Source organism: Lytechinus variegatus, chromosome 9, assembly GCF_018143015.1.
Source record: "Lytechinus variegatus isolate NC3 chromosome 9, Lvar_3.0, whole genome shotgun sequence".
NCBI lineage: Eukaryota > Metazoa > Echinodermata > Echinoidea > Temnopleuroida > Toxopneustidae > Lytechinus > Lytechinus variegatus.
In genome coordinates this window covers 25,288,557-25,299,215 of record NC_054748.1, presented here as the reverse complement: position 1 = coordinate 25,299,215, position 10,659 = coordinate 25,288,557, and positions in this window count along the sequence as shown.

The window sequence follows — 10,659 nt, the reverse complement described above, 5'->3', positions numbered from 1 at the left end:
GCCCTAATACAGGTCTTTGGTAAGGCCCTATGCCATTGAGTTCATATGCATGGGAAGTTAGTCACCAACATAATGTCGTTCGACAACTTTCATCGATTTTGACTGCACAGAAAAATTTTAGTCGAGTAACGGGAGTCATTGTGGCACATGAGAGTTATAATTATTTGTCCCCCGGGTGACCATCATGATTAATATGAGTAAAATCACACTACAAAAGCGAGTCAATGTACATATTCAATTTGTCTTTATTTGTCCCAAGACACATTTAAAATGACATGATACAAAAGAATAATTGTGATGCACACAGCTGTGTCATTGGGATACTTGTGTTATATAAGTGTTTCATGTGACTCAATGGCTGTTAAATAATCTTTTGACTCATGACGTGCAATTTGACTCAGTTTGGTGTGTCATTTGACCCTCATTTATTTTACAGGGACTTACCTGCATGGGGACAAGTCAAAGAGAATTTTGACCTAAAAAGTTTTCTGTGTGGCTATGAAGCACAGGTGTTGAACTGTTCCTATGGTAACTGTCGGATAATATAGAGTTTACTGGATAATGCAGACTTTGCCGGATAAAACAACTGACAAATCGTCATACGAAACGTACACTTCACCTAGAGGCTTAATAGTAATTAGAATATCTTCAATTATTTTTTCTAAGTTTTCAATTCAATTTCAGTTTCATTTTCAATTTCAACTTTGGCGTATTTATCAGAAAAGTATTTTTATCTAAAATGTGTTTGAGTGACTTTAAAAATCCGTCTTAAAATTCTAATAACAACTGGTACATTACTAAAATCTTGGGTTTGGGGTAGTTGTGACCAGGCCATCGTGTTATCTCAATAAAACAATTCAGTCCCAAATTTTATGTGTCATTTTCTTATGGTCGTCCATTCAACGGGCCCCTATTCTAATTAAAGGGGTAGTTAACCCTGAAGAAAAGTTTGTCGTAAAAATAAGAGAAAAAAATATTTACAAAATATTGTTGAAGGTTTGGGGAAAATCCATAAAAGATTAAGAAAGTTATTAAAATTTTAATTTTTTGATTTTTGACGTCATAGACGAGCAGTTGCCCCATTTGTTATGCAATATAAAATAAATAAATTCAAATTGTTAATGGTTCGTTATGACTTATTATCCTTTTATTTTCAGGCATGTCAGGAACGGGTGTGAATGATTTGCCTATTTATAAAATGAAGGTACAGTAGTAACTAAAATCAATTTCCTTAGAAAATGACATTTCATTGAATTTGTTTTTACCATACGATATGTAGGAAAATTGAATATGACGTCATAAATGAAATATTAAAAATTCTAATGACTTTTTTATTTTCTGATGGATTTCTTTTCCTCATATATATATATATACATATGAAGGGTTCAGTGGGGGCATCTTCGTAAATTATAGTCCTTAATAAGCACCCTAAACGAGGATTTAAGGGCAGGCCGCTGGGATCAACACTATAAACGCGGATTTTTTGTGCAGATGTCCCAATTTGCCGATAACATACTCGAGTTTTGATTTTGTTTTTTTTTCTCTCATTCAAGTGGCGTTTTTGACAGTCTATTCGCGTTTCTCGCCAAGAGGCGAAAAAGGCCCCCTTTTAGTAGTGTCCTAGCCACTTGTCGAGGCCCTGGGGGCTGCTTCCCGAGCGTAGCGAGGGATTTCCTAATTCGCGGAGCGAGTTTGGTTTGGCCACCAGGCCTCGAAACCGTAATTCAGTGTATTTTGGGGGGGTTTGTCATCATGAATTTGCTTCATTAGATGTACATCAATAAAAAGATATATCCACGAAAAATCCATGTTTTATTGTTTGAAATAGACATGAAATGAAATACTCCGAAATTTGCTTTGCCCAATTGATCGTGGGCTCGGCAGCTGCTTTGATTTTTAATCTTTGAACGCCAAACTGGGTAGCAGCAACTCAGCCCAACTTTTAACGTCTTTGGTCAGACGCGGACGGGATTTGAACGTCCGACCTCCAAGATGTGAGACGGACGTTCTACCAACTGAGCCAACAAATAAACGGACCAATACACCCCTCTTTTATGAAGCCCATCCCAACGTTCATATTGCATGCATGACTGCTTTAGAAAAAAAATCAAAGAACTACCAAATTTACATTTGCACGAGCAACATCCGATTTGAATTGAGTTTTTTTTCTGGCTTTTACTGGTAAGTTTTTTTCTTGATTCGTGTTCCTATGGGGTCCTAGAACAGCTTGGTTGCCAAAAGTTGCCGTTTGGGCAATTTTGCTAATTTGCATAAATCCAAAATGGCCGCCAGATGCCATCTTGAAAACCTAACTTTTGAACCCCTGTCCACAAAATGATGGGTAATGACTCGTTTTAGGGGTTTAGAGATGTGTAGAACCGATTTCTGTAATCATTTTTGCAATATAAGGTCATCTTCAGGTCAAATCCAAGATGGCCGCCAAATGCCATCTTGAAAAATTGACTTTTGTTCCCCTTGCCCCAAAATGACGAGTAATACCTCTATTTAGGGGTTTTGGGGTGTGTAGAATCCATTTCTGCTTTCTATTTTGCAATATAATGTCATCTTCAGGTCAAATCCAAGATGGCCGCCATCTTGAAATATCAATTGTTGAACCCTTTGCCCCAAAATCATGAATAATAACTCTATTCATGAGTCATTCGGTATGTTGATTCAATTCATGCAGTTATTTTGCACAAAGGATAATCTTCAGATCAAATCCAAGATGGCCGCCGACCGCCATCTTGAAAAATTACTGTCCGAGGCTTATACGTGTTAGAACTAATGTAAAGGGATTTCAGTAAGAATACTGAATCTTTTATCAATTCTCAAGTTCAAGGTCAAGGTGAAGTTACATCATAGATGTCAGATTTCAACATTTATTGCTCAACTTAGAATGAATCCTCTTTAGGTTTGGGCTATGATCCATTTCGAGAGTATTTTTATTTTTTTAAGGTCCATCCATACCTTTGTACTGAAGAGGCTTTTAGGGTCTTATTTGAATTTGAAAGTGTTTTATCAATATTTTTCTAAATCAATGTGTCCAATGACTGGTAGGCATCAGTTCGCCTTAAAAGACGATGGCGTAGCGCTAGACCTTACATTTTCGAGAGTGACTACAGAGCTCCACTCTAGAGTGGCAGTCTCTAGAGCAAATGTTTACAGATGAAGGAGGATGGCGCTGAGACACGTTTATATAGAGATGCTGTCCTAGCCTTCCTACTAGGCCTTTGGTCTGCCAATTTAGCATTCCGATTATTTTCTGACGTCTTGACCCCTGTACTCAGTAGCTCTCCATAGAATGGCGACTATCATCTACACCTTCATAAGTGTTAGTGTCTATGCCGGCAAGTTTTATGTCACGTTTGCAGGGGTCTTTATAACGGAGGTGTGATCTACCGATGGGGTGAGACCAATCACACAGCTCACCTTACCTTGGCGAATCCAAGAAGGGATTCGCCAACGTTTCATGCGGCAAACATGCCCCAACCACCTGAGGTGCCTTTGACTAAGGAGCGAGAATAAGTTTTTAAGCAGGTACGCTGAAGGGCCTCTGTATCTTTCACTTTGTCCTGCCATTTAACGTGCATGATACGTCCGAGGCAGCTGACATGGAAGGTGTTTAGCCACTTTTCTTGGTCGGCGTACGTTTTCCAGGACTTACTTCCGTGCAGGAGCTTGGCCATGACTGTGACAGATTTTACAATCCTGATGCTTATATGCTGGTCCTGTGAAAGTGGGCAAGAGACATATAGTCGGTCCAAGGTAGGTGAGGAGTCCACAACAACCAGACAAGTGTGTGCTGTTGATATACACATCTGGAGGACAGTCGGTGTCTTGAGTCTATCAGGATTTCTGACTGTCTCAAAGGCTGATGGATGATCCAAACCCCTTACATGCACAGGACAGGCAGCTGTTATGTATATTCCTCTTGGGAGGCAGGGGCGACATCGTTTCCGTAAAACATTTCACAAATGAGAACAATCCTGACCGTGGAACAGTCTTGGGGGAGCCTATCTTCTGCAGGAGGCTAAAGAATGCACTCCTGCTGACCAAGTCAATGGCTCTTGTCAGGAGGAAAAGTCCAATAATGATTATAAAGGAAGTTAAAAAGTTTACTATTTTTTTTGAAAAAATTTAAGGAAAAATTACTTTTCAATTCAAATAATACTTTAAAGTCATTTCACTGGAAAGTATGGTTGCACAGAAATAAAAAAGGATCAAAACTCCCGAAATCATAGCCCAAACCTTGAATGGTTTCATTCTAAAGTAAGCGGTTGATGACGAAATCTATCAACCATCTGACCATCTTAGACATGACCTGACCTCGAACTAAAAATGGAGTGATTAAAAGAAATGAATCATCTCACTGAAATCCCCTTACATGAGCTCCAATACATAACAACCTTATTAGGGAGAGCACTTCTTCAAGGTTCAATAGTCTCGGAAGTAGTTTTTTTTCTTAATATGGCGTTTAGTTGTCATGTTGGATTATTTTGACCTGGAGATGATCCTATATTGCAAAATTATTAACAGAAATGGAATCAACATACCAAATAACTCACGAAAAGAGGATTATTTATGATTCTGGGACAAAAACTTGAGAATTAATAAAAGAAATGTGTATTCTTACTGATATCCCTTTACATTAGTTCTAACACGTATAAGCCTCGGAAAGTAATTTTTCAAGATGGCGGTTGGCGGCCATCTTGGATTTGATCTGAAGATTATCCATTATGCAAAATTACAGCATGAATTGAATCAACATACCAAATGACTTACGAATAGAGTTATTATTCATGATTATGGGGCAAAGGGTTCAAAAGTTGATATTTCAAGATGGCGTCATATGGCGGCCATCTTGGATTTGACCTGAAGATAACATTATATTGCAAAATAGAAAGCAGAAAGAGATTCTGCACACCCCAAAACCCCTAAACAGAGGTATTACTCGTCATTCTGGGGCAAGGGGATCAAAAGTCAATTTTTTCAAGATGGCATCTGGCGGCCATCTTGGATTTGACCTGAAGATGACCTTATATTGCAAAAATGATTACAGAAATCGGTTCTACACATCTCTAAACCCCTAAAACGAGTTATTACTCATCATTTTGTGGACAGGGGTTCAAAAGTTAGGTTTTCAAGATGTCATCTGGCGGCCATTTTGGATTTATGCAAATTAGCAAAATTGCCCAAACGGCAACTTTTGGCAACCAAGCTGTTCTAGGACCCCATAGGAACACGAATCAGGAAAAAAACTTCATCGGGAAGAACATTTCTAGGTTGGTGTATTCAGCCTATGAGACTGTCAAATCGACTAAAGAGCTTGTTCGGAAAAGCGGTTAAATCCATTTTTCCTAAAAATTGTTTTGCTTTTGTTTTCAATGGACAGATTTATAGTCGCTATATGGTACCAAAGAAATATTGAAATTTCCATTAAAACGTGTACCACTTTCATAAACCCAATTATGCGGCTAATAGCAGCATAATTTGGTCGTAAAATCGGAGGATGACCAGAGTTATCCGCATTATTTTGATGCTGCAATTATCCGCCTAATAACAGCATCAGGGCCAGATTTTGACTTTATGAACGCATTTCGAAAGTAATGCGGATAATTGCCATGGAGCGGTCACAAGGTCACCCTTTTCCAACGCAACCGCATCGGAGGGGATGTGTGCGGTTGCCATGACGATTATCCTCTTTTTCCGGACGGGCGCTCGTAAAAATAGTGCGGATTATTTTCGGAGTTTATGAACGCAAATTTCATTGAATTAACCGCATTACTCTTAGGCGGCTAATTGGAGGATAGGTTTATGAAAGGGTATAAGTGGCAAAAATCATTCTTTTATTCAAGGGGTTTCAGTTTGTTTGCAAAAGGAGCTAGATCCATTAAAAAAAACATTAAAAAAATATGAAGACAGGCAGGGTCTGCCCAACTGACGAGTCACAACCCATGCAAATGACGTATCACGGCCCCCCTGAATACCTATTTTGCCCCCCCCCCCCCTGACGGGCTTAAAGCCCTTTTTTTTTGCTTGCCAAATTTTTCGGACGGTTTTGCTCCCCCTTGTGGAAATTCCTAGGTACGCCACTGGAATGGTCTAAAGTGGATCTTACCCCTTTTGCAAACAAAGTTTTTGTATGTATGTGTATATATATATATATATATATATATATATATATATATTGTAAAGAAATGGATGAAGAGAACAATGGTAGGCGTAGCTTAAATCAAGGTTCCCCAGAGCTATTTCTTTACAATATTTAAATAAAAAAGAGCTGCCAAAAGCTGTTGTACATGTAAAGCTGTACACACACACACACATATATATATATATGTGTATATATATATTTTTACACTTTACACTAGCTTTACACATATGTATGTATGTATATATATATATATATATATATATATATATAGACATATTTATATGCCTATATGTATATAGGCTTATATCTGCATATGTTATTTCATTTTCCGCAGATATGTAGATATCGCAAAGTGCGCTCGACTAAGGTCGAAGATCGATGGGAAATTCCCAGTCACTAAAAATAGTCTGAACACGAATTACCAAACAGCTATTATAGTGAGCAATAGCAGAGCGAAAGCAAGACAAACTGTACTGAGACTGCATAAACTACATGTAGTACTATTCATATAGCAAGTTCACTAACATTTCCGGCCTGCTCAAACTGTGTCTGAGATCGGCAAGTATTAAGTAACGGACCAAGGGCCTAACTTTAGAGGTGAGTGAATTAATAAGGAGATATCTAAATGTGCATTTTTCATTATCAGCCCTCAGGTAAAGTTCAAAAAAAACTGATACATTTACATGAGTTCATTAACATAAATCGATCTGTTCCTCTGGCTGGGTTATTTATCCCTCGGGTTGTCCTGGCTCTGGAGTGTACCAATAGTCCGGTAGATATGATCAACATTTATATGACCGTCAAGTTCGTTGGGTATGTATAATATGTATATTTTTTTGACTGAAAGTGGCAGTATATATTCTAGGGTGTCCACGTATACTCCAAGAATCTGACATGCAGGTGGCACCTGGGTACCCTGGCCTTGCATGGGCAATTTCTTTTTATTGACGTCAGATTAGCCACGCCCTTTTTTTTACATTCCTCTTAATCATGACTTTTCTTTTACAGAATGAAAATATCCTGTTTTAAACTTTGAATTAAAGAAAAAACTAGAATTTTAATTCGTCATGAGGACGAATTAGGTGATCTGTCTCTGATTTCATGATCACGAAGACAATCAGCATGTTTATTGAGATCAGTTATGATCATCATGATGAAAACTGAACTTCCCTTACGAAAAGAATGTGTTGAATGCTCTTGAAAACTAGGGAAATGAGAAAGTTGTGTGAAAAAGTGTAGGTCATACACATATTGTACAGGAACATGTACATATTGTACATTAAAACGGATTTTAATCTGATTTATTGTCCAATGTTTTATTTTATATACATTGTAATGGTCATAAAGGACCATTTGTGAAATATAGAAAAGAAAAAAAAATCATGTTCACCCCTGGGCTCGAACCCTGGACCATAAGGACGCAAGTCTGATGCTTTACCAATTGAGCTACACTGTTTCCCATAGACTTTACACATAAAGCAAATTAAGAGGATCTTAAATCCAATTTTGCAAGAGAAATACGCATGATCCCGGCATGTGATCGGAAAATGAAGACCACATTTGCGATAGCTTACAATCTCAGCTACAACATACTCAAAGCTCAGAGAAAAATGGAGAAAAGTCATTTGCCATAGAGATTGCACACAAAATGAGCGAAAATGACATGCCTCTTTAACTTGCCATTTTTTAAGATGATCCATTCTTTTAATTTTAAATATATCAACCTCATTAGAAAGAGTATGTCTTCAGCTACAACATATAGGAAACTGAGCGAAAATTGACCAATATTCATGGAGTTAGAGTCAAATTTGCATAATTATGATGACGTCATAAGTAGCAAAATGGAAATTTTGAGTTCCGACGCAATTTTGATGACGTCATGATAAAATTTCGGGTCAAATGTGACATGAAATCATTTTTCCAATCCATACTCCATTCGAATATGAAAAAAATTGGGGGTCAACGCTCTTCCTGAATAGCTATAATGAATTTTGTATAGGCATGTTTTTGCACATATATTGTCTATGGTTAGTGCGCGCGCGTGCGCCTGCTTTAAACTTTGATGGAGGTTAATTCCGTCATTTCTTATCGTAGAAGGTTGATCAAGGTATCAAATCGTTCAGAATGATATTATCGGTGCATTGATGATGTATAGTGCCGTTACGCGCGAGAACGCGCGCGTAACTGTGCACGCGCGCAAATTTTTGAATTGCTTCGAATGACCTGATTTATACTCTACTTTAGTCAAAAAGTGATTTTGAGCATTTTACCATTTTGACGCGCGTGTACGCACACGTCGTGACCTTTACATGACCTTTGATGACATGGACAGTTGACCCTTGATTGAAGTTAATGTGATGTGAATATGGTTCATTTTTTATTATTCATAATGAAGATATGATTGATTATGTGATTTTACAAAATGGCGTCTAGATGACGTCATGATGACCTTTTGACCTTGAACTTGTTTCATACAGATGACATGATAATTCCCCATAACTGATGATATTTTGATGAAAATTGATGATGTAGATTTTGAGATTTTACGCTAACAAGAAAAGGGTGGAAAAATAAAAATTAAGAAATAAACTAGAATTTTAATTCGTCACGAGGACGAATTAGGTGATAGGTGATCTGTCTCTGATGATCATGAATACGATCACCATGTTAATTTAGATCAATATGATCATCATGATGAAAACTAAACTGTCATTCTGAAAAGAATGTGTTGATAACTTTTGAAAAACGGGAAAAGAGAAAGTTATGTGGCAGATATATACACATATAAATGTATTTTATATTTTAATATGCAATATTTTACCTTTTATACTGAAGCGGGGGTTGGTTATATGATTGAATGACAATATCCAAGCACCATTTACCGACTTAAAGCATGTAGACAAATCCAAGTAGAAATCCTCCAATATATTTGAAATGTTCCAATTATTGTACGATCCTAATATTTGACACAAAACCACACAGATATTATAAGAAAACTGACTTGGCTAGCACAAATGTTCTTTTGGATTTTTCTCTTTGTGAATAACAGAAAAAAGGGTAGTACAAAACTTGAATATCGGATGAGGTGGAAGATACAATGTATGTAGGCTATGACGTTTGCTCCAAGTGAGATAGAAACCCACAAAAGTATTAAGTTGACATGTGTAAGACGTTCGCAAAACTCACGTTTACTAGAGAAGAAAACTTTGATAAGTATGTCAGAAAGAAAAGTTGCAGTTTTCATTGTCTTGTGATGCTGTAAAAAAAGCAAAGAGATAGGGCAGAGAGAGAGAGAGAGAGAGAGGGGGGGAGAGCTAGGTACCATATCAGAGACTTCATAGTGAGTCAAAGGTGAGTGTGCTGCTTAGGATCGTATACTGACCACGTTTGACATGTATATTGCCAAGGACTCTACACATAAGCAAATGAAGAGGATCTCTAATCCAATTTTGCAAGTGAAATAAAAGGATTATCCAGGCATCTGATCGGAAAATAAATGCAATACATGCGGTAGCTAAGATCTCAGCTACAACATACTCAAAGATCGAAGAAAACCAACCAGAAAAAATAGAGATATGGCTCGCGAAATAGAGGAATATAAAATCCAGTTTTGAGAAAAAGTCATTTCCCATAGAGATTGCACACAAAATGAGCGAAAATGACATGCCTCTATAACTTGCCATTTTTCAGGATGATCCATTCCTTTAAAAGTGAAGAAATGCATCAAATTAGAAAGAGTATGTCCTCAGCTACAACATATTGAAAACTGAGCGAAAATTGAGCAACATTTACAGAGTTAAAGTCAAATTTTCATAATTATAATGACGTCATAAGTAGCAAAATGGGAATTTTGAGTTCCGACGCCATTTTGATGACGTTATGATAAAATTCCGGGTCAAATGCGACATGAAATCACATTTCCCATCCATACTCTATTCGAATATGAAAAAAATGGGGGTCTACGGACTACTGTAAAAGCTATAATGAATTTTGTATAGGCATGTTTTTGCACATATATTGTCTATGTTTAGTGCGCGCATGCGCACGTGCTGTAAACTTTGATGGACGCTAATTCCTTTATTACTTGTCGTAGAAGATGATCAAGGTATCAAATTGTTCAGAATTACATTACCGGTGCATTGATATAAAAAAATGGCGATCCTATGTTTTATAGTGCCGTTACGCGCGAGAACGCGCACGTAACAGTGCGCGCGCGCAAATTTTTGAAATGCTTAGAATGACCTGATTCGTACTCTGTTCTCTTAAAAAAGTGATTTTGAGCATTTTGAAATTTTGACGCGCGCATACGCGCACGTCATGACCTTTACATGACCTTTGATGACATGGGCGGTTGACCCTTGACCTAAAGTTAATGTGATGTAAATATTGTTAATTTTTATCATTGATAATGAAGATATGATTGATTGTGATTTTACAAAATGGCGTCTAGATGACGTCATGATGACCTTTTGACCTTGAACTTGCTTTATACACATCGCATGATA